The sequence below is a fragment of the Coenobita brevimanus genome, chromosome 68 (assembly GCF_032717465.1).
Source record: "Coenobita brevimanus isolate Jiangsu-jjx chromosome 68, ASM3271746v2, whole genome shotgun sequence".
Classification (NCBI taxonomy): Eukaryota; Metazoa; Arthropoda; class Malacostraca; order Decapoda; family Coenobitidae; genus Coenobita; species Coenobita brevimanus.
The window spans coordinates 8,497,501-8,521,545 of record NC_137021.1 but is presented as its reverse complement, the minus strand read 5'-3'; the positions used below and the strand labels follow the sequence as shown (position 1 = coordinate 8,521,545).

Below are 24,045 nucleotides of genomic sequence, written 5' to 3'. Positions count from 1 at the left end.
TTCGAGCTTTGGATAGGCCTTTTCAAACTGAAGGGGTTAGTTGTAATTTAATTCAACCCATTAACTGATACAGGTCCATCCTTAGTTTACTAAAATCGTCAGTAAATAGGAAGACGTACGTCATGGGATTGAAGGGATTAGTAGCCCATATTTTTGGGAATGGTTTGGTAGATTTCGAGTACCGTGACATATTAGATAACAGCTTAAAATTTCCCCTTGCATCAAGTGACGTACAGTGTTGATATATTATCACTGCCTCCTGACGGTTTTATCATAGGAGAGACATTTTGTATTGAAGGGTCCAGCGAACGCCCTGTCTGAACCCCGTAGTTCGGAAAATCTCCCCTTTAACCTGAGTAACATTATCTGTAGGTAGCGAGAACGAAGTAATAGACATGACATCTAATGGAAGAGTTTTTCCAGGGCCACCTACTTAGCATTCGCGATATTGGAGTTTTTTCCCCATTGGAATAGTGGGTATAAAAGGCCTTAGGCTAATTCTTTTTTTGGTTCAGAGAGTTCTAGTATTAGAGTAAACCCCAAACAATTTTTATTTAGCTACGATTGACGGTGAGTGTTTAAACGTGTAACTATTGGCTCTTTAGGTGCTGGAGTGGACGCCTTCTCCAGGTGGCACTGATATAACCGGTCGATTCCACTGCCTGGTTACATAAACGTCCCTCAGCTTCCTTCCTATCCCCCGAAAGGAGAATAGTAGATTGCAGGAGGGTAACTTCAACCATCTGTCCCCTGAGTAGGCAACACGTTAAGATGTGCCTGTGATTACTACTACTACTACCACTACTACTATTTCAGACTCATATTTTCCATGGATCTCGTTTTCAAATTATACGGACAAAGCGAGAGGGGTAACTAAGCAAGATTTCCCGCGTGTGAGAGGTGCTTCAGAACTTAGGAATTCGCCGCTCTGAAACCCACCGCCTACACGAAGCCAACCCCAAAGCCGGCTCACTGTTCATTACCCTGGCCAGGCTTTGATCCTGAGAGAGAGAGAGAGAGAGAGAGGAAACAGTGGATATTGGAGAGTGGGGAGATAGAGGGATGGAGATCGTAGGAACAGCAGAGAGAGAGAGGGAGAGTTCTGTAGTAGGTAGGGGTTTCCACAATCCACTCCCTTCATGTAGTACTACCTTCAGGTTATTCTACACAAAGTGACATGCCAAGGGGTTTCCTGAAGCCTAGGAAACCATTTAGCCTACTGCGTTGGGGGATAGACTAATTACAGTAGGCTATATAACTAAATAGACGCCTGGTGGCCTCGTGGGTTAAGGCGCTCCAACCGGATTTATTCCAGAAGAGTATATATCCGAGGATTGGTTGAGGTTGCTCACATAATGCCACTCAGGGATAAGCAGCTGGTCACGCCGTAAATGTCTGAGACTACTTTCACTACTACAGTACTGCTGCTGCTACTACTACTACTGTTTTACATAGCAGACTGTCAGAATTGTTATTATTATTGTTCAAGTGTTGTCTATATCATTGCAAAGTACGAAATTCCTTAAATACCGTAACACATATTTAGTCTCATATTTCATCACCATGTAGGTGTTTCTATGAATGCTTTAGTACTGCGTACGGCATTGTACAGTATGTTGATAGTTCTAGTTGAGTACATTTTATTTCCTAGTTTCTGAATCCTACCTCACCTTATCAATAGGTGGGAAAAAAAAGGGTCAGGATGATGGTAATGATACAGAGGTTGTATATAGGAGTCAGAAGGGTAAATTTGTTAGCCGTACTAATGCATTGGAATTTAATTAAAGCACGGTATCTGTAAGTCATGCTTTGTATGTATCTGATGTCTGAATAAGTCGTGCTTTTCCCATGAACCTCCGTTAAAAACACAGTATAATTAATGCAGAAAAACTCAGACTCTGAAAACTGCAGAAGATGGTTTTGTGAACTGAAACCGATTGCCTACGAAGACAGTGGTTAATCTAAAAAATTTAATGAGAATGGAAAGGATTTGTGGATAATTTCCGAAAGCCTTGGGGCATTTTTATCACATGAAAGTGAAAATACTGATAACGGTGGACGTGAGAAAGACTGCTGATAATATTGAATACGATGGAATTGAAGAAGACGTAGAATATTACCATCTTTTGCACGCGGCTCAGTAAGGTTATGAGTTTTGTACTAAGTCTCTTTTTTTCTCCTAGAGTACTCTGTCATTGAAAAAGTATACTTGATAGTTGTATGATGAAGTTAATTATTGACTGCTGACATGGAGAATGAATAGACCTGTTGAATTCTCTTAAATATATATATATATAGCCTATCTCACTGAAGATTGGATATAAAGTGCATCGCGGCTAAGTAAGACTATCATTTTTTTCTAAGTCTCTATTTTTTTCCCCTAGATTGCTTTGGAATCGAAAGGTGTACTTGTGCTGTGTAATTAAAGACTGAGGACTTCAGAGTGAATGAACCTGTTGAACGGTCGTAAATACCAAACTCGAGAGCACTTGTGGGTAATACTCTAAAAGCCTTGAGAATTTATACTGCCTAGCGAAAACTGAAAATACAGAAATTCCCGGATCTGAGAACTAGCCATTGTGAGCAAGCTGGTAACCCTTAGAAGAGGAGTGGCCGCACCTACACCGAGTAAAAATAGTCTCTCCGGAGCAAGACTTGAGATAATTCAGATTTTTTTCTTCCTCTGGTGGTTGGTGGTCTGATGGTTTTGATCCACTAAACAACGAGAGGTTAAGGATAATCATCTGTGGGGCAGCAAAAGTGAAGTAGCTGAAGATTTTGTCATCGTCAGAGGGTTAGTGAAGACGGTGGAGGAAGAAGAAAGTGATTTAGTAATTAATTGTGCTGAGACAAAGGAAGGCTGTCAAGCAGTGTGAGAATAGCATCGAAAATTCCCTTAGTCGTCTGGTGTTAAAAAGAATAAAGGCGAACAAAAGAAACCTAATAGACAAAGCAGTGTGTGATACCCTTCAATTGTGCCCCTGTACCCCTTCCCCGTGTGAGTGTTGTGGGGTGTGCGGGAGAGGGATGGCCGGGCTGAGATAACCCCAGGGTGGTTGGTGGTGGAGCAGGACTACTTCCCTCCCCACTCCACGCCACCCTCCATCCATCCTGCCTGGTCCTACACCCTTGGAGTGCCTCATAACTGGTAAGATGCTGTTGCCTTTTTGTTGTTAACAGTACGGTACACCAACGTAATATGCAAATATATACATACGGAATGCATAAGACTTCATTATGATCACGCCTTTGGTTTTTATAGATGTTTTTTGTTAACATGACAGTCTCATTGTGGGCGCTGGAGAACCCGAGGTGCCTTTATAGTTTAGATCGCTCTGTGGTTCCCAGCTGGGATCTTTGGACCCCGAGAAACCCATGGGAGAATTTCAGTGGGTCCATGGAAATTATATTTACCGTTTTTTTTTTTGCATTTTTAATGTACTGTACGTTACCAGTATTAGGAAACAACCACAGAACGTTTTGACTGATAGCTTTGCAACTGGCACATATCGTAGATTCATTCTCGGGTGTACCTGTACGTTTCCAGGCAGTTGATAACCATTAAAACGCTTGCCGCAAGAACGTAATTACATCGTGCCAGGCAATTGAGAGAGAGAGAGAGAGAGAGAGAGAGAGTGAGTGAATAGGTACAGCACCTAGGGGTAGGATTTTGGTGAGTAGGTAAGTGGAGAGATGGAGGGGACTGGGACTAGAAGCTGTGACTCCTTACAAATTAAGTCGCCCCCAAATTAGGGAATGAAATGGAATAGAATAAATACACCGTGGTAGTTATGGGTAGGTCTCTGGGGTATTGGTGGGGAGAGTTCCAGTGCACAAGCTCTCATCCCCACATTAACTCCTCCAAATTACTTTTATTGTATTATTATTTTTTTTCTATCTCAGTGTAGCTTTGTTTGACTTTGGAGAGGCTTTTCGAAAGGGAGAAGCTAGATTTAGGCTTCATTTGCCCCTCCACTACAAGAGGTCTCATAAGAAACGAAGAAAATCGTCTGAAGGTGGCAGAAATTCATGAGTACTACACGTCACCGGATTAATGAGGTTTATCCAGTCATCCCCATTATTCCCCAGACAAGGGTGAATGGGTATGGGATGAGAATGGGTTGGATTGGAATGCACTAATGGGGGAGATGGGGAAGAGGGAGGTGGGCCACAAACTTTGACCTCTTACCTTAATCCAATCATCCCCAGTATCCCAGAAAGAAGAATAAGCAGTTAAAGGTACCTTAGGGTAGGGATAGATCGGTGAGAGATGCGTGGGTGGGGGGTCCAATCCAAAAGTTCTCCCTCCCCACAAATCCACGCTTCCCCATCATCCCTCTCCCACAACGCCGAGGGTCGCTTTTACGGGGAGAGGATTCGGTGTCGGTGTTGGGTTAGTGGAGCCGAGTTGTGCCAGTGAGCCGGGGTGGTCTGTTGGTTTAGTTCGGTGGTAGGTGGTGGAATTTAGGTTTTTGTTTAGGCCTGTTGTGGTGGTGGTAGTTGTGGTGGAGTTTAAGTATTTGTTTAGGGTTATTGTGGTGGTGGTGGTTGTAGGTTTGGCGAAGGTTATACCGTGATTTATTGTGGTGGTTGTGGTAGAGTTTAGGTATTTGTAGAGCTGTTATGGAGTGATAGTTGTGGTGGTGGCGGTGGTGGAATTGTGAAGTTTAGGTTGCTTAATTGTGTGTTTTGTATTTTTTTTCACAGAGGTTCCGTATGCAGTATATATACGGTATATTTTGGTGGTGGTGTTGGTTTCAGTGGTGGTGGTGGTTGAACACTGTATTGATTTACAGTAGCCTATTTGCCTATTTACAGCCATGAGCAAAATTTCGCTAACACTTCCCTACATCTTCGGTGATCATGGAAGTTGAAAGCAATATTAAGTATACAAGGAGAGAGTATGAGAAGAAAAAAAATAATACACTAATATTCAGTAAAGATGTGAGAAATGTGGAAGGCAGAACACAATGCCGGAAGGGATTGAGGGCGAACTTTTGCGCATCACTATACAGAGACGCGCAAATACCTTCCCAAAGTTTGACGAATACATAGCGGAAAAATCGAACCATCTGAAACGCATATTTGTAAAGATAGGATTCTCATTGTATTTCGCCAGTTTTAAATTTTCTTCAGACAGATCGGGGAAGAAAGATAGGCTGTGTCTTTGTACCTCACCGTGACATTTTTAGGCTGGGATGAGAGGAATAATTTATTTTCTTTCACCTCCTCGAGCTTCCACGTTTTACTTTAACTATATTTCTGTTGACTAACGTTCTCTCTCTCTCTCTCTCTCTCTCTCTCTCTCTCTCTCTCTCTCTCATTCATGTATAGGACAAAGTGGTACCTGTTGCCTCCACTTACCTCGATCCTGACAGGGAGAGAGAGAGAGAGAGAGATTTACTTACCTAGTTCTTACCTGTGTATACCTAGTTTTTACCTCAGTTTACCTAGTTCTAGTATGCAGGATATAAACTAATCTCGTGTTGTCCTCTGTGTTGGGGTTGTGGTGGTTTCATTTCGCTTTGATGTTTAAATTTCACTTTGGTAAATGTAATTCTCTCTCTCTCTCTCTCTCTCTCTTTCTCTCTCTCTGTCTCTCACACACACACACACACACACACACACACACACACACACACACACACACACACACACACACACACACACACACACACACACACACACACATCCGTATATGCCCCCTCCCGCTCATTCCTGACACTCCATACTCTTTTCCCCACTGCATCCCACATTACCTTTATCCACCCTTCCACTCCTACTCCACCTCACTGCCTCAACCTCACTTATCTTCCCACTCCACCTTACACTCTTTACCCACTCTGTCCCCCACTTCACTCCACACTGCCTCAGTTTCACTCACCCTCTCATTTCACTTGCACTCTTTGCCCTCTCTGCCTCCCACTCTGCCTCACATTGCCTCAACCTCACTCACTCTCCCATTCCTCTCACTCTCAGCCTACTGTTTCCCACTCCATCCCACTCTGCCTCGTCCTCATTCACCCTCGCAGACTATCCCCGCTCAGGCACCCCCTCACCCTCACACTTCCATTACCATCTAGCTAACCCTCACACCCCCCTCCCCACTCTTCCACTCTACTCCAACGCACCCCCAATCCACCTCCCACTCATCCAAACAACGTCCATTAACGGCTTATGGCCCTAATCTAAGCTAGTGTCCTCCATATCACATACTTTTCCAGTCCACCCCACTCTTAATCGCCGGATAACTCACGAATATTTAGACTCTCATGAGGGGTATATTCATTATGAGTCGAGGAGTGAGTGTCGGTGAGTAAGTGACAAGCATAATCATCGTCATTGTCATCATAATCAGCGTCACAATAGTCAGCATCGTCATAATTGTCAGTATCATCCTCGTTGTCCTCATAATCGTCATCATCGGCGTCATTGTAGTCAGCCTATCATCATCATCATCATTAGAAACAACAGCAAGTCATCACCACCCACCACTAACACTTAACAACGACGGTCAGTACCACCCACCACCATCTTCATCAGTAACAATCACCACCACCATCTCCATTAGTAACAATCACCACCACCATCTCCATCAGTAACAATCACCACCACCATCTCCATCAGTAACAATCACCACCACCATCTCCATCAGTAACAATCACCATCATCATCACTGTCACGATCACCACAACAATTACCACCGCCACTACCATCACTTACCAGCACCACCACACCACACCACCACCACCACCATCATAACAAAAGCATCAACAACAGCGACAGCCCCATCTCATCGCTGTTGGTTATCTCACTGCCAATTTTTTCTCGTCTTTTTTCCGGAGCGGCGTTGTGTATCGGTTCTGTCAATCGGATTAGAGCCTGTTCCCGCGTGCGTGATGGAGTTGTCGCGCCCACTGATTTGCCCACCGGTGTCACGGACGGCGAACGTACGTGAACGGTGGGACGGCAGGGGATAGGATGGCGGAGAACGGGGGAATGGGAAAGGAAGGCGAGAACGAATCCCTGCATCATACAGCCTAGCCTATACTGTACAACTATTCTCTTATCACTTTTTCCTGTTTCTGTACCTTCTTGACCAAACCTCTTTTCAATAACCACTTTAGTCCTTGAGAGAGAGAAAGAGAGAGTCCGAACACTATAAGGCCTGTTGCTATTGCTAATCCCTTCAATCCGAGGACATATTTTACTGATATATTCTTGCTGCTTTTAGACAGATTTATAGAACTTAGAAAAGGCCTCTAGCTTAAGGGGTTATTTAAAGTCCTATGTATCCCCTGCAGTTCGAAAAGGATCATCGTCTGGAAATAACGAAAATAACATGGAAATTACGTCACCGGACTGAAGGGGATAAAACGGAGAGCGCGAATATATGGACAAGCCTCTGATTTGGGAAAGCCAGTTTTGAAATGTGAGAGTAGGAAATGATTGGACTACGTTACACTTTACATAATGCAGTCAACAACGGTGTACACACAGTAAGAGAGAGAGAGAGAGAGAGAGAGAGAGAGAGAGAGAGAGAGAGAGAGAGAGAGAGAGAGGCAGACAGACAGACAGTCAGACAGAGTAGGAAAAAAAAAATGTTACAGTGGGGTCCGATTAATTTTACACTGAGCACCCAGCTTAATCAGTAAGGTTGTTGGGCGTGATTCTGTGCAAGATGCCAAATAGGACATACTTTAGAATTTTGTATTGGAGAATTAATAGATATAGCAGAGGTGTGTTAATTTTCCTCTTACATCGAACTTCCTCCAACCACTCCTTACCCAAGCTCTGTGGCAAGGGTAAGGAGTGGTTGGAGGAAGTTTGGGGAGCTGTTGCCTCTCCTGACGTTGAGACGGCTCTCCCTCGTGCTAAGGGTACTATGTATGCGGCATGTGTTGGGATAAGCACCTTGCAAATAGATAAATACATATATATAGTAACCTTGCTGAGATGACCAAAGCCAGTTGGGAATCTACCGTGCCCAACTGTTAGGATTTTTATTTTGTTATTTTTCTTTTCAGTTTTTTCTTTTTTCCTTTCACTTTCTGGAAAATACAAGCGAACGAGGGAACACCAATCCCTAAAAGAACGAACCGGAGTGGAAAAACCAGACCGAACATTGCCATAACGCTTCAACACAACACAAACACAACACAACAGGGTGGGCCAAAAATACCACCAGCACAGACAGGCACGCAAGCAGGATATTAGCATGCAGCACAGAGCCGCACGCAACGCACGCACTCACGCAGCCACAAGAGCGCACACAACATGAATACCAACTGACAAAATGCACCCACACCATCTCAGGCTGAATATCGCCGCCAGTGGAGGTATACTCGGTACTGAATATGGCGTAGGCACTGAATACGTTATGTAGATACTTATGTATTATATAGGTACTGAATATACCGGTGTTGGATAGGGACGCCTTCTCGCAAGGGCACTAATGTAACTGGTTGGCTTCACTGCTCGGTTGTATAAACGTTCCTGAACTCCCTCCGTGTCCCCCGAAAGGAGGATGGTGGACTTCTGGAGGTCAGCATCAGCCTACAGTCCACTGGGTTCACATTCAGATGATTCTGGGATTACAACTAGGTTATATACTAGCTACTACAAGTACTACCGTACTACTTAGGCTAGGTGCTTTATACAGGGTACTTTACGTAGATACTGGCACATTTCTTGTTGGTAGGTACTGAACACTTTGCCTAGGTAGGTACTGGGCATATTTGTTACTGGCTTCACCTTCCCACAAAGCCAAAACAAAGGAAGAAACAAACAGGCCTGCGAGTCTCGTTGCAAGCTTGCAGTAGTTCCGTTGCAGGCGTAATGAAGGCACTAGGTCACGTTTGAGTTCATTATTTTTGTTTTTAAGAAATATCTTCTTGGTTTCCATTTTTATTTATTATATATTTATTTCTAACTTGCTGAGATGTATATAGCCTAGGCCTGATGTAGAATGCTGACGTCATTTAACCCTTTGACGGGTAGAGATATCCACTCAGCAGAATGAAATGGACACTTGCCAGAGTAGAATATTTAACTCGACCTAATTAGTACTGGTGAACGGGGTTAATCTTAGTAATTTTAACTATGGCTACTCTCTGTGTGTGTGTGTGTGTTTCCGTAGGTGATTATAGTGTTTTCGCGTTAGCGAGGGATATAATAGTACAGAAAGGTTTATGAGAGAGAGAGACAGACAGACAGATACAGACAGACAGACAGACAGACATTTGTCAAGCAGCGTCTCCGGTGTTAATTACTTTTTTATGTTCAAGGTAAAGGTGCAGGTGTCCTTCAGTATACCTGTCTGCCGTAATTAAATTGTAATGGCCCCTTAATTACTGCCATTAGCGTCCGACTTTATGGGTGGGGCTGGATTTTTTATTTTATTTTATTATTTTAGTGATGGAGGAGAGTGGATGGTAAGTATGGTAATGGTGATTTGGATAATGGTGATGATGATGATGATAGTGGGTGTGGGTAATGGTGGTGGAGAGCGTGGATGGTGGTGGAGTGATGAAGGTCTCTTGAGATTGGGGGGTGAGGCTGGTGATGGTGAAAGTGCTTTTGGTGGTAGTGATGGTGTTGGTTGTTATGGTAGTGATAGTAATAGTGGCTAATGATAGTTGTAAAGGTAGTGATAGTTGTGTTTGCTGTGGTGGTGACAGTGGTAGACTAGTAATGGTAACGATTGTAGCAACAGTGTTTTTTATAGTAATGTTGGTAGTGGTAATGATGATAACTGTAGTAGTAGTAGTAATAGTAGTTGCAGTAGTTGTTAGTGGTGGTGAAAGTCCGTACTGGTAGTGGCGAGAGTGGTGGTGGATGGTGATGGCTGTGGTTACGGTGCTTAATTAGGGCCATTAGCTTTCTCCTTAAAGGGTAGGGGAAGGCAGAGGTGCAGGTGGGGAAGCTTTGTGAGAGTGGTTGGTGGAGATGGTGATGGTAGTATTGCTGAAAGTATGAATGGTAGTAGTAGTTGTAGATTCGTTGTGGTGCTGGTCAATGTGAAGGTGGTGTGAGTGGTAACATAAGAGATAATGATGAGCGCAGTGCAGGTAAGGGTACAAACTTTGCTCCGTGAAAAAGAGTCAGAACTAGATGATATTTTGCAAAAGTACCCTAATTGCCATATATAGCCTATATATTTTTCATGCGGGTGAAATTGATGTACCCTAGCTTTATTATACACTAGCTTTATTACCGTAGTTCAAGACCCCGGACGTTTGCAAAATTATAAGTGACTGCAAATGTATCTGTGGTAACTTTTTGAAAACATTCGTGTTTATTAAGTTTTATGTTAATTAACCTACTTTTTTTTCATTACAGGTAAGTTACGTCTCCTGATTGGGTATTGGAGGTGAACTGACTGCTGATTGGCTGTGAGTTCCTCTATTCATTTACCTGTGTACTTGTAGTCCTAGGAGGTGCCCTGTAACTTTTTCCATACAGTACAAGTTTTACTCTAACTTGGCTTAAAATTGTCATCTTTCTGTCATGAATGCTACGTTGTAATACTAGATTAATAGTAGCCATGAAGAAGAGCAATGGGAAGAATGTAGAGCCACACACTTCCCATTTTTTTGCCAATGAACTTTGTGAAATACGCAACAAAAGAACGAAAATTTGGGCCAAGTTACTGTGAAAGATCTGTAGTACCGGTATGTTTGTTCCTATGGCGCGTCGATAATCTCTTGTAGTTATTCAGGCAAGCTGTGTCAGTATTTACCTCTCCTAGTCTGGCGCCATTTTGATACTGTTCTTGCCATTTCAACACTTGATGACGAGAGACTTTCGATTGAAGAATTCTCCCTGAAATTTATATAGTCGTGTGGAGATGGTAAGAATAAAAAGAAAACGTGCTGGTAGTGAAAGTGTTAATATATCCTGGCTCTTCAGTGCTACAGGGAAAGTGACGCGCTTGAGAATGACCCCTCTCTACCCTCACTTCATCTATATCCACCTCCTTCCCCCACTTCATCCACTTCTGCTACACCTGTTGTCATTTCCTCCCCTTCCTCATCCTATCTTCCCCTTTTCATCCTCATTTCTTTTCCCTCCGTTTCGTCTTTCGTTCCCTTTCCCTCCTCCTTTCTCTCCAAGTTTCATTCTCTTCCTTTCCCCCTTTTCCTTTTCCAGTCATTCCAGTCTTACTGTCCTTCTCCTCCTCCTCTTCCTCCCCCCTTAGTTCCATCATCCTGCTCCCCCTTCCCTCATTCTCCCTGCTCCCAGCTCCCATCATCACTTTCCTCGGTTCAGTCCTCCACCCCATCCTCTCCCACATGCTCTTCCTGTTCCTTTCCCTCCCGTCTGCCTTTCTCCCCCCTTCTTCCACTACTCCATCCCCTCACCCCCCCGTCCTTCCCCAAATAGCTGTTTACCGACTATAAACTCCAGACAGGACCATCTTCATGCAGACGCACTGTTCCTGGTCCCCTCCCCCCCCTTCCTTTTTTTTCTTTCCCTTTTTCTCCCCTGCTTCCTATCCTTCTTCCTTCACCTTGTCTCCTTCATGTAGATAATCTGCTCCTGATTCCCCCCATGTATCTTTATTTTCCCCCCGTCCTATTCCTCTTCCCTTCCTTACTTATCCGTTCCCCGGACCATTTTCATTTCTGTTTGCCTTCGTCCGTTTTCCTTTTCTTCTCTTCCCATCCACCTCATTCCCAACTCGTTTTTATTTGTCTCTTTCCTTTTCCCCTCGTTCTTCTTCCCACCCACCCCCTCCCTTCTCCATCCCTCTCGCCTCTCCCATTTCGTCCTTTGTATTCTTTCTTCTCCACCCTCATCACCCCCTCCTTCCTTCTTTTCGAAGTCTCCCCACGCCTCACTTTTTCGATTCCCTTTGCCTTCTCCCTTCATCTCTTCCCCCTTCCCATCCCATCCTCTCCCATCTCTTCGTTTTCCTCTCCTCCCATCATCGCCATTCTCGCTACATATGCCCCTCTCATCTCTCTGTCTCCACTCTTCCTTAATTTTCATTCATTCTCACTTCACCTCCCCCCTCCTTCCGTACGCCTCCTTTCCCCCATCATTCTTTGCTTCCTTCCCACCCACCCTCTCTCCTTCCTACCTTCTTCCCTCCCTCTCTTCTTTTCTCCTCTGTCTATCTCTCCACTCTCTCATCCTTTCATATTGTAAGTTTCCTTCCCCTCTCCACCCTTTTTTTTCTGTTTTTCCCCACATATTTCCTTACATCAGTTTGCTCTCTGTCTTTCCATTCTTTCCTATCTCCATATCCACCCTTCTTCCTCCCCCTTCCCCTCCTCTCCGTTTACCTTCGTCCCTCTACTTCGATGTTTCCCTCACATTACTTTCTCCTCCTCCTCACGCCTAACTTCCTACTCTGTTACCCTCTCGCTTTTCCCTTCCTCCCTTCCCCCTTTTGGCCCTTCTTCGCCCCGCCCCACTTTCCCGTCTCCTCTATCTTCCTCTCGTTCCTCTCTCCCACCCGTTTTTCATCTCGTTTTTACCCCCCCTCATCCTTCCTCTTCCTTTCCTTCTTCCTCCCCCTTTCCCCCCACCTTTCTGTCGTTCTAGCCTCCCCACCACTTCCTCGTCTCACCTCCATTTTTGCCTCACCTCCCCCTCCGTCTCCCCTCTTTCCCTTCCTCTCCCCACCTGCTTCCTGTCTCTTACTTCTCTTTCTTTATTTTCTGCTTATTCTCATTTTCTATTCTTTGTCCCCCTCCCTTTCCCTCTTCTCCTTCTCTTTTCCTTCCCCCCTTCACCATTCCTCCCCCTTTCCTCTTTCTCCCCTCTGCCCCCCCCCCTCCCCGTCTTCTCTATTACCGTAGTTTTCCTTTCTCTTCTCGATTTCCCTTAACCACTCCTCCCCTTCTCCTCCTCTCCTTCTCTCCACTCTCCCATGTCCTTTCCTTTTCCATTCCCCTTATCCCCTTATCCTTTTCCCTCACGCTTACCCCTTCTCGTCCTGCTCATCTTCCCTCTCCCTCTGCCCTCTCCTCTATTCCCTGCCTTCACCACCTCCCCTTCGCTATAAACTCTCCCTTTCCCCCCTCCGCTTCCTTTTCTTTCCCTTTTCTTTCCCTTTTCCTTCTCCCTAACTCCATCCTCCCGTCGTGCCCAACTACCTGTTTACCGACAGTAAACAGCGGACAACCTAAACAGCACATCTCTGAGCAGACGTGTGTGTGTGTGTGTGTGTGTGTGTGTGTGTGTGTGTGTGTGCGCGCGCGCGCGCAGGGGTGGTGGAGATGGTGGATGTTTTAGTGTGGGCTTATGTGCTTCTGTTTATTCCATCCCATGTTAACCCTGTTTTGTTGGTTGTCGCGTGTGTTTGTTTAGACTATTATTTTGTGTGTACTCGGTGTTTGTTTACCCCTTTCATACTGTGTTGTAAGGAATCTAGTCTTGCGTGTTTACTTGTCTCTGTAAGTGTTTATTTTGTTTATAAATGGTGTGTTTACTCGTGTCTCGTACGTTTGTTTACTCTCTGATCCCTTCATGTTTAGTTAGCAGGAACTAAAAAGTGTTGCATATATCAACATTGCAGATGCCATTGTTTTCAGGATAGCTATTTGAAAGGTGGTTGTTGCAAGGGCTTTTTACAAGATAATAATTAATACGTAAATTTAGCACTATGGTATTTTAATCCTTTGAACCAGAGGGCGTGTTAGTTATATTTGGCAGTGGACGATTTCATTCAGCTTAAGAAGGACGTCTGGTGATTAAATTTCGTCTCCTTTTGTCAGTTTGCTGCATGTTGCCTACCCGTAGCAGAATAAAATCGTCCGTTGATACCTGGAATAAACTGGAAGAAGACGTCATCGAAATGAAATGGTTAAATCGTTTGCACCTTATGAATGTTAGGACTTTTTGTACGTTATCAGGCACGAATCACAGTGTCAGTATTTACCGGTAATGTTAGTGTAGCTTTTTATTGCAGTTCATGGAAAGTGCTTGTGTAACATCTTGAATATGCTGGTACTGGCAGTATGTAGTAATATCGGAACTCTTCATGTAAACTATCAAGTTTTTATGTAATTCTCTGTTCTGGAGGTGTACACTCACGCGGTGGCACCGATATAAGGCGGCTTTGCTCCCTGGTTATACAAACGCCCCTCAACTCCCTTCCCATCCCCTAAAAGGATGGTGGTTGACTGCAGAATTGCAACTTCAGCCTGTAGTCCGCGTGGTTCAGATTCAGAGTGTGGGACAACAAGAGCAACAACAACATAATTCATTGTGCTTTGCGTCTATGTAATCTTTAACCAACACCAGTAACAGTTCTGAACGGATTAAAACCGGGTAACGATACAGTGAATTTATAAACAGTTCACGGGGGCTCATCATTGTTTACGGCCCTCGCCCCGTGTTTATCAGCGCAGTTTTTCCTCGCGTGAAACTATTAGGATAACTTTTAGCGAAGGCATGGAGTGTGAGCGGCCACTTAGCATGCGAAAAGCTTTATTTATGCCTCGCCAGTAATTTTCAGGCATAACTGCATTAAACCTGGCTTCGCAAAAAGTTTATTTATGCGCACGTGTAATTTGTAAGATTAAGTTACCCCTTTCAGTAAGATAAATTAAAGTGTTGGATTAGGTTAGAATGGGGTAGATAGGTTTGGGTTGGGTTAGGTTAGGTAGGGTTAGGATACGGTAGGATTAGAATTAGTTAGGTTGGGTTAGGGTAGGGTTGGCAAGGTTAGGCTAGCTTGGGTTGGGTTAGGTTAAGTTAGGATTAGAATAGGCTAAGTTTGGTTGAATTAGGGTACGATGGGCAAGGTCAGGTTAGGTTAGGTCAGGTCAGGTTAGGTCAGGTCAGGTCAGGTTAGGTAAGGTTAGGTTAGGATTTGTATCTTTCCTGCTGCCGCCATATGATTTTTTTATGCAATTCAGGAAACTCGCACGTACGAACCGTAATCATGCATCTGTATATTAAAAACCTTTTCCATTGGCGTGTATGTAAAAAATTTATTCCTACACCTGTACATAGAAAAAAAAAAAAAAAGATTGTGTTTCTGTACTGTTCATGCCGGCAGTAAATCTTGAAAAAAATAAAAAATAAAAAACTATCTAATTTTCAGGCTTGGTATATTTACTGCATATATATATATATATATATATATATATATATATAGAGAGAGAGAGAGAGAGAGAGAGAGAGAGAGAGAGAGAGAGAGAGAGAGAGAGAGATGTTGTGTGGGGAAACAAGGAGGGAGGGATCGGGAGCACAGGAAGAGAGGGAGAAAATGGAGTAAATTGCAGGGAGAAAAGGATTGAATAGAAAGGGAGAGCGATTTTGAGGGTGGGATTGGGGGAAGGGAGAGAGAGCTTTGAGGTAGTAGAGTTTGGTTGGAGAGAGAGAGAGAGAGAGAGAGAGAGAGAGAGAGAGAGAGAGAGAGAGAGAGAGAGAGAAGGGGGGAGGGGCAGAGAGGGGAAGGAGGTTTTACGACCGATAGGAGAAAGAGGATGTTGCTGAGAGAGAGAGGGGGGGGATGGGGACAGAGAAGTTTACGACCGATAGGAGAAAGGGGATGTTGCTGAGAGAGAGAGAGAGGACAGAAAAGAATGTAGGAATAGGGAAACGTATTACAGAAGAAAAGAGAAGAATGATGGAAGGGATGAACAGAAGAGAGGAAGGAAGGAAAGAAGAATTGATGAAGAAGGACGATAAAAAGGAAAGAAAAAGGAAGTTAGGTGGATGAAGGAGAGAGACCAAACGAGCAAAGAAGGAAGGACGAAGGGATTGAAGGAAAGGAAGAAAGGAGTGGTGAGGGAGAGAGGGGAGGAGAAAAGGAAGAAGGGAGAGAAAAAAGTGAACCCTTCCTCATTCTCTCAGTCATTTACCGTACTATTTTTTTTTCGACAATTTTTTCATTCTCTCTCTCTCTCTCTCTGTGTTTTCCATCTTCCCTCCCTATCTTCACTAATACTTCCCCCTTATTTTTACTGTCTTTGTTTATTTATTTTTTCCAGTGATTCCATTTATCTTTTCCTTCTTCCATTTACTCTTTTCTTCCCATTTTTTTCGTCTTTTTTTATTCTGTTTTCTTCAGTTCTGTTTATTTCTTTTTCCTTCGTTCATCTCTTCCCAGTTTTCATCCAGCTTCCCTTACCTCCGTCGTTCTTTCCGTCCTTCCTTTTTCTCCCTCACTCCCTCCTTCCTTCCCCCTATCTCCCTTTCCCTTCTTTCCTCACGTCTTTCCTTCCTTCCCATTTTTTCCCTCCCTTTCCCCCTTTCCCTTCCTCCCTCCTTTCCTTTCCACTCTATTTTCTTCCTGTCTTCTTACTTCCTCTGTTTCTCTTCCGTCCCTTTCTTTTCCCATCCCTCTCTGTTTTTTGCCATTCTCCTTTCCTCCTGATCTTCCCGCCCTCCTTCCCTCCCAGTTTGCTTCCCTCCCTCCTTTCCTCCCAGTTTGCCTCCCTCCCTCCCTCCCTCCTTCCCACCCCTTTACGACTGTGGGCAAATGTGCGTAAAGAACTCGAGTGAATGAGATTAATAAAGTGAATGAGAGAGAGAGAGAGAGAGAGAGAGAGAGAGAGAGAGAGAGAGAGAGAGAGTAGAGGGAAATTTTAGGTAATTTTCAGTTGCCTAGATTGGAGAGAGAGAAGGGGAAGGGGGAAATTTACGTAAGATTAGCTTAGATAAGAGAGAGAGAGAGAGAGAGAGAGAGAGAGAGAGAGAGAGAGAGAGAAAGAGAGGAAAGGGGTGATGGAGGGAGACTGTCGCAACCGTGGAGGGGAAAGGGGGGGAAGGGGACAAAAGAAGCGGTTTAGTGGCCAGCTGTGTCTTTCTTCACTCCTTCATATCCTCCTTCATTTTCTTCACTCCTTCATTCATTTTCTTCACTCCCTCATTCATGTACTTCACTCCTTCATGTATTTCCATCACGCCTTCATTTCCTCCTTCATTTATTTCTCAATATTAAGTCTCCCCTTTTCATTCCCTCTTTCGTTAATATTTTTCCCCATTCATTAATATTGATTTTCTTCTTTATTTCCTCATTCGTTTATCCCTTTCTCTCAAATTTTTGTCTTATATTTTTTCTCTTTTCCTCATGCATTTAAATCCCCGTTCGTTTTTATTCCTTTTTTTTTTTTTTTTTTTAAATTCCCCCCTTCAGTCATAACTTTCTCTTTTTTTTCTTCTTTTTTCGTGTTCTTTCTATTGTGTCAGCATTTTTACTTGTGGTCCAGGGGTTAGATGGTATTACAGGGAGCTGTGATTAGTTTTTGTATTGTTTATGTTTTTCATGGCTTCGGAGCTCTGATATTAACCTAATTTTTGAAATAAATATTAGCAAAGTAAAATAGACGGTGTGGCAATGGGCTTTCCTCCTTTAATGAAAAATCTTAAGAAATTGTTTGTTGATTTTAATTTTTTTTTTATTATTATTATTTTTTGCTCGGTCGTAAATATGTAACCTAGATGACTCCTTTGTTAGACGCCGTTTTTATATGAATCGTTCTACCTTCAGACGATATTATTCAGCTAGCATAGGAGAGACTTTAAGAACCAGACGAGTTAGATACAGCCTTCATTAACCCTTTCAATACGCGGGTGTCCTTCCTAAGCTTGAGTCAAATCGTCTGGCAAGAATAACAATTGAGAAGAAAATGGATTGGATCGAAATTGTTCAGATAGACGATGCCACATTTATCCTTAGATTTTCTGAACAATAGACATGAGAATATCTTACTATGCTACCTGGAAGTAATGCTAAACTCTCTCTCTCTCTCTCTCTCTCTCTCTCTCGCTCTCTCGCTCTCGCTCTTTCTTTCTCTCCTACTTGATCACAGAAATATGAATGGGGAACTTACCTTTATAATTTTTCTTAAGCCAGTCTTCTCGGATTGTGGCCAAAGTACTGATTTGTGTGTGTGTGTGTGTGTGTGTGTGTGTGTGTGTGTGTGTGTGTGTGTGTGATAAGTAGCTATAGTACGATAATAATAATAATAATAATGATAATAATAATAATAATAATAATAATAATTACTGAAAAAAGCAGAAAGAGTATATGACGTTGTAAAGGAAAAGATATTTATGAGAGATGCACTCAGAAACGAGAAAAAAATTTAAAAATGTTGTGAATGATGGAAATGAGAAAAGATATGAATAGGGGAAGAGGAAAAAAAGAGCAGTAATGAAGAGGGAAGGGAAAAAGAAGAGAGAGAAAATGACAGCAGCTGAAAAGAAGTAGAAAAGTGGGGAAAAATGATGATGGGATGATGATAAAAGGGTCAGGGAGAGAGAGAGAGAGAGAGAGAGAGAGAGAGAGAGAGAGAGAGAGAGAGAGAGAGAGAGAGAGAAAGGCAAAGAAGGTTAAAATGAGTGGGAAAATAATAAAATTAAAAAGGCAAAAAAATACGTAACTGAGAGAGAGAGAGAGAGAGAGAGAGGTAGCAGATGTGTGAGTGGGAGGGAAAGAGAAGGAGCGAGAGGATGCAGAGAGATGACTGCAGCTGACACCCCTTGCAGGCCTGGAGGGGGAAGGGGGGGAAGGAGGGACGGAGGGAAAGGGTAGTGGAGGGAGAGGAGGGAAGTGGAGCGGGGAGAGAGGAAAGAAGGGAGGAAAAGAGTTAGGCCTGGAGGAGGAGGGAAGGAGAGGAGGGTCGGAGAGAATGGGTAATGGAGAGAGAGAGAGAGGAGAGAAGTGGAGCCGGGAGAGAGGAAGGGAGGGAAGAAGAGGAAGTGGAGAAGGGAGGGAGAGTTGGGAGGGAAGAGGAGCGGGAAGATAGTAAAAGAGAGGAGGGAATATATGGAGAGAGAGGTCGAGAGGGGGGAAGGGTAGGAGGAGGAAAGAGGGAAGAAAAAAGAAGGATGATGGAAGAGAGGAAGGAAAATGGAGAGAGAGAGAGAGAGAGAGAGAGGGTGGGAGGAAAATGAATGGATATGAGAGTTTGAAAAGAGGAGAGGATGAGATTTAAAGAATGGGTGAGAATATATGATGGAACTAAAGCTGAGATGGAGGGAGGGAAGTAAAAGAACGAGAGAGAGAGAGAGAGAGAGAGAGAGAGAGAGAGAACAGGAAACGGAAAGACACGAATTTTGAGAAGAGAGATTAGAAGAGGAGAGAAGAGATGGAAGAGAAGAGAGTACTAAAGAGAGGAAATAAAGGGAAGAAAAGAGTACTGGAAAAAAGAGGACTAGGGAAATAAGTAGAGGAAATAGCTGAAAGCAGAGACAGGGAAAAGAGAGAACAAGAGAAGATGGGCTGATATCCTTTTTTGTTGTGACTGCAGACTAACGTTCTCTCTCTCTCTCTCTCTCTCTCTCTCTCTCTCTGTGCAGTCTACCATCCTCCCTTCGGGGGATAGGGAAGGAATTGAGGGACGGTTTTATAGCCAGCTAGTGGAGCCGCCCGGGTATGTTGGTGCTACCACGTGAAGGCGTCCATCTTCATTCTCTTAATTTCCTTTTCAGTACGATAACGTTACAGTTTAGACCTATTCTTGCTACCTTCGCAGGATTTTATTCAGCTGTGGAAAAAATTATCTTAGCTACTGAGAGGACTATTGAAGACGCCCGTGTTCTCGTGGTGTTTGGAGGCTCCCTAGCACCTCCTCCATAGCGATTCATTTTTGTTTATAGCTAGTTAATATTCTTTCGCACGTTGTTAATGCTGAGTATGGCGATATAAGAATTTATGTAACACGGAGAACGATGGTAAGGTGTAATAAGCAAGATAAGTCGCTCAGGAAAGGGTGTTTGGGAACTTCCTTAACCGACTTAACTTCCCTTTAGCCTATAATCTATCGGTTCAAAATGCCTCCTAATCTGAACAAAATCGTCCGGAGGTGTCATCGTAGTGAAGAGGTTAAAAAGAGAAAAGCGAGCGCTAGAGAGAGGAAAGAGGGTAAAAGAATAGAGAGAATAACTTAAAAGCCGGGAGATTAGAGAGGTAATAGAGAGGAGAAAGAGGTAGAAGAGAATAAGAAAAGATATATGAGTTGATACTGGAATGAGGAAGGAAATATGAGAGACTAGTACAGAGAGAGAGAAATACATGAGTCACTCTTTCTCCCCACATTCCTTTCTCTCCCCTCCTGCTCTTTATTCCTCCCTCCCCTCTTCCATAATTCTTCTCTCCCTTGATTAATTCCTTCTCCCCTCGTTTGTTCTCCCATTTCTCTCCTTCCCTCCCTCTTCCGTCCCGTTCCACCTCTCTGTCTCTTGTCTCTCCTCTCTTTTTCTTTCCCACATTATTCGTTCTTCGTCCCTTCCATCTTTCCTCTGTTCTTCCATTTTCCTTCCTTTCTCTTCCCTTTTTTCCCATCACCCCTCTTCCCCCTCCTTGTTCCTCCTCACCCTCCTAACTCTTCTCTCTTCTTCCCCACCTCCTCCTCCTCCTCCTTCTCCGTGACCATTTCACCCTCTGCTCTCATCGTCTCATTTCTTCCCTCTCTTCCTTCCACTCCCCGTCCTTCCCTCCCCCTCTTCATCTGCTCTTCCATGATCATTTCTCCTTCAGTTTTTCCTTTCTTCCCCTCCCTACTTTTCCCCCATCACCCCTCGTCTCCCCATTGTTCCCTTCCCTTACTTCCTACCCACCGATCCTTCCTCCCCTCTCTTCCTCTTCTCTCCTGTCTGTCCATGTCTTCTTTCCTTGATAAAATCTCTCTTTGCGTCCATCATATTCTCCCTAACCCCCTTTCTCTAGCTTCCTCTTCTCCCTCTCTCTTCCTCCTCCCGTTATCTCCCCTTCCTCCTTACCTCTCTCTCCCTCTCCTTCTCTTCCGTCACCTTTCCTCCTCCTCTTCATCCCCCGGACTTACTTCCTCTTCTGTGTCCTTCCTTTCCTTCCTCAGACCCTTTTCCCCATCACCCCTTCTCTTCTTCCCCGTCCCTTCCTTCCTTTCCTCCCCTCCCTTCATTTCCCTTCCTCCCGCTCCCTCCCTTCTCCGCCACCCTCCCATCCATTTTCTTTTACTCCCTCACTTTCCCCAATGACCTCTATCTTCTCCCTTCCGCTCTGTCCCTTCTTCTTCTCCCTTTATCACCCGTTTCTCTTCCTCCCTCTCATTCCCTAGTACCTCCCTTCCTCTACTACCTCCCTTCTTCCCCTTCTCTTCCCTGCATCCTTCCCTAACCCCCATGTCCCCTTGATCTTCCTCCCTCTTACTCTCCCTCCCCTTCGTCGTCCCTCCTTCCCTCCCATCCTCTCCCCCTCCTCCTCCCCCTCCCCCTCCCACCTTCTCCGCTCCCCCATACCAATCAATGGGTTTTCATTAAAGGTTTACCCAAGCCAATCCTAAGTGCCCCATTCTCCTCCCTCCGTTTTCCCTTTTCTTGCTCCATTTTCTGTTTTCATTTTTTCTCGCTTCCTTTCTGTTTTCTTTTTGCTTAAGCCAATTTTGTTTGCCACTCTTTTCGTATCCTTTCCTTTCCATTTCCTTATTCTTTAATCATTTTTTTTTTTTTTACGCCTTCCCAGCTTTTTCCTTTTTTTCTTAAGTCCAAAATCTATACAGTATTGTAGTCTTTTTCCTTTCGTAATCCTTTTTCTTTAATCGAAGTTCTTTCATTTTCTCGTTTCAAATCCGATTTCTGCTTTCTTCCTTGTTTTTTTTTCCCCTTTGTCGCATCACTTTATATTTCCATCCCCTCCCTTTTCCTTCTTGGGTTTTCTCCTCGTATTCCATTTTCTTTTTCACCTCTGCTTTTACTTCCTTTCATTTTGCTTTCAGTTGTCTTTATCTGTTCATCTGATCTCTGTCTCACTTTTAGTTTTTGTTGTATCATTTTTTTCCACTTCGCATCTCTCTCTCTCTCTCTCTCTCTCTCTCTCTCTCTTCTCTATCTCACTTTTCGTTTTTGTAATAATTTCTCCACTCCTCATCTCTCTCTCTCTCTCTCTCTCTCTCTCTCTCTCTCTCACATCCATCTTTCGCTGGACATAAATTTGAGAGCACGTGTACGAGATCCATTAATTCATCCACGCAACAGCTGGCGCAACGTATAGGCGTGTCACCCATTACGCACTAGTACTCACTGACCTTGTTGAGAGAGAGAGAGAGAGAGAGAGAGAGAGAGAGAGAGAGAGAGAGAGAGGGAGGGAGGGGGAGGGAGGGGAGGAGAAGAGGGCTGACATTTTTGGTTGGGAGGACGAAAGAGAAGACCAAAGCTTAAAATGAACAGAAGAGAAAATGTTGAGATAGATAGAGATAGATAGATAGATAGATAGGTACAAAGTTAGACAGACAAAATAAATGAGAGAGAGAAAGAGAGAGAGAGAGGGAGGGAGGGAGAGAGGATCAAGGGGGCGAGGAGAGATTTCATTTGTAGATAAGAAAAGGCAGAAGGGTTACGCAAAGGTGGAAATTGGCGAAGGAAATGGTAGGAAAAAAGGAAAGGAAAGAAGGGAAACAAAAAGAAAAAAAGAAAAAAGAAATGATAAAAGATGAAAACGAGATAATGATGAGAGAAAATGGTAAACAAAGAAAGAAAAGATAGTAAAATGGAGTGAGAAGATGGACAGGAGAGGTGGAGAGAGAGAATATATAAAGAAATGAAAGTAAAATATAAGAAAAGAGGAAGGTAAGATAGAGGAAAAAGATGTTAGTTAGGGAGAATCAGAAAATAAAGTGGGGGAAGGAGGAAAGGAATGAGATAAATATGGAGAGAGAGAGAGAGAGTAAAAAGAAAGTAAAAAATATAGAGGACAAAGGAAGGAAAATGAATGGGAAAAGTGGGACTGTACAGGTATTAAAGAAGTAGAGAAGAGAAGGAAAAAGAACAGGTGAAAGGAGAAAAGAATGAACAGGAAAAAAGGCAAGGGAAAAGAAAGACTTGGAAGAAAGATGCAAGAAAGGAAGGAAAGGACTAGAAAGAGAAGGAAAGTCATAGACGAGAAAAAAGAGGAAATAAGGAGAGAGAGAGAGAAAAAGAGCATGGAAGGAAAAATAGAATAAACCGGAGATATAGAGGGAAAGAAGGTGGAAGTAAAGAGAAAGAGGAATTAGGCAGGGACAAATACAGTGATATGTTTAAAAAAAGGAGGGAAGCGTGGGGAAGAAGGTAAGAAGTATTGATAAAAAGGACAGGAAATTGACTAGAGGAGGGAGGAAAAAGAACGAAAAATGGAGAAGCGAGTAGACAGGAGATACTGAAAGAAAGTAAAGGAACAGGAAAGCGAACAGGAAATTGAGAATGGAGAAAAATGAAGTGAAAAAAAGAGAAAGGAAGATAAAGATTAGTAAAAAGAGTGAGAAATGGAGAAACGGATAAACAAAATATACAGAATGAAAATGGAAGGAAAACGAGCAGGAAATACACAGTGGAGGGGAAATAAAGGGAGAAAGAGAAAGAAAGGTAAACAACAGGAAATAGATAGGGATAGCCAGGGAGTTACAAAACAATACCGATATTCCCTTTTGGGTGTGAGTTCATTTGTGTATTTTATTCCCGTTGTTACCAAACGATTTTACTCAACTGACGAAAAATCATCCGAGAAGGAGGAGGCGTAATGGAAGGCTGTATCGAACCCTCTTAGAAGGAAAAAAAAAAAATCCTTCCCATGAAGCATAAAATCGTCTAGTGCCAGTAGGAATAACTAAAAAAAAAAAAGAAAGAAGGACTGATAAGCTGCTGAAATACGAAAGCCTTTGGTCTAAGTTATGGATGCAGTTATTATTATTATTATTATTATTATTTCTGTTAATACTAGATATCATTCCTAACACTTTGCGACTTTATTTACCTGGGAGAAATACTTAGCCTAATCGAGTTACCACTTTCAGCCAGAGGACGTCTTTTGTGATTTCTTGCAGCCTCCAGACGAATGTATTGGTCTTAAATTGGTCTCTGGTACTGAAAGGCTTGATTAAGACTGTATCTAAGACTGTTTCTAAGTTCCCTCATCTGAATAAAATCGTCTGCAGAGGTAGGAAGATTAGTTGTACCGGCATGTCGACATAGTGAAGAGGTTGAATCGTTAAAATATCAAAAGGTAACAGGAAGCAAAAATTCTCTCTCTCTCTCTCTCTCTCTCTCTCTCTCTCTCTCTCTCTCTCTCTCTCTCTCTCTCTCTCTCTCTCTCTCTCTCTCTCTCTCTCTCTCTCTCTCTCT

At 43.4% G+C, this 24,045-nt stretch overlaps 1 protein-coding gene across 1 annotated transcript in view; it reads left to right on the top strand.

Moving 5' to 3' along the window:
* The first annotated feature begins 3,092 nt into the window (after positions 1-3,092).
* LOC145405833 (uncharacterized protein CG43867) overlaps positions 3,093-24,045 on the top strand; it is a 329,511-nt gene continuing 308,558 nt past the window's right edge. Inside the window, exon 1 of the mRNA XM_080277076.1 lies at positions 3,093-3,148. The gene's annotated coding sequence lies outside the window, so the exon portion shown is untranslated. The remainder of the gene's footprint in view (positions 3,149-24,045) is intronic.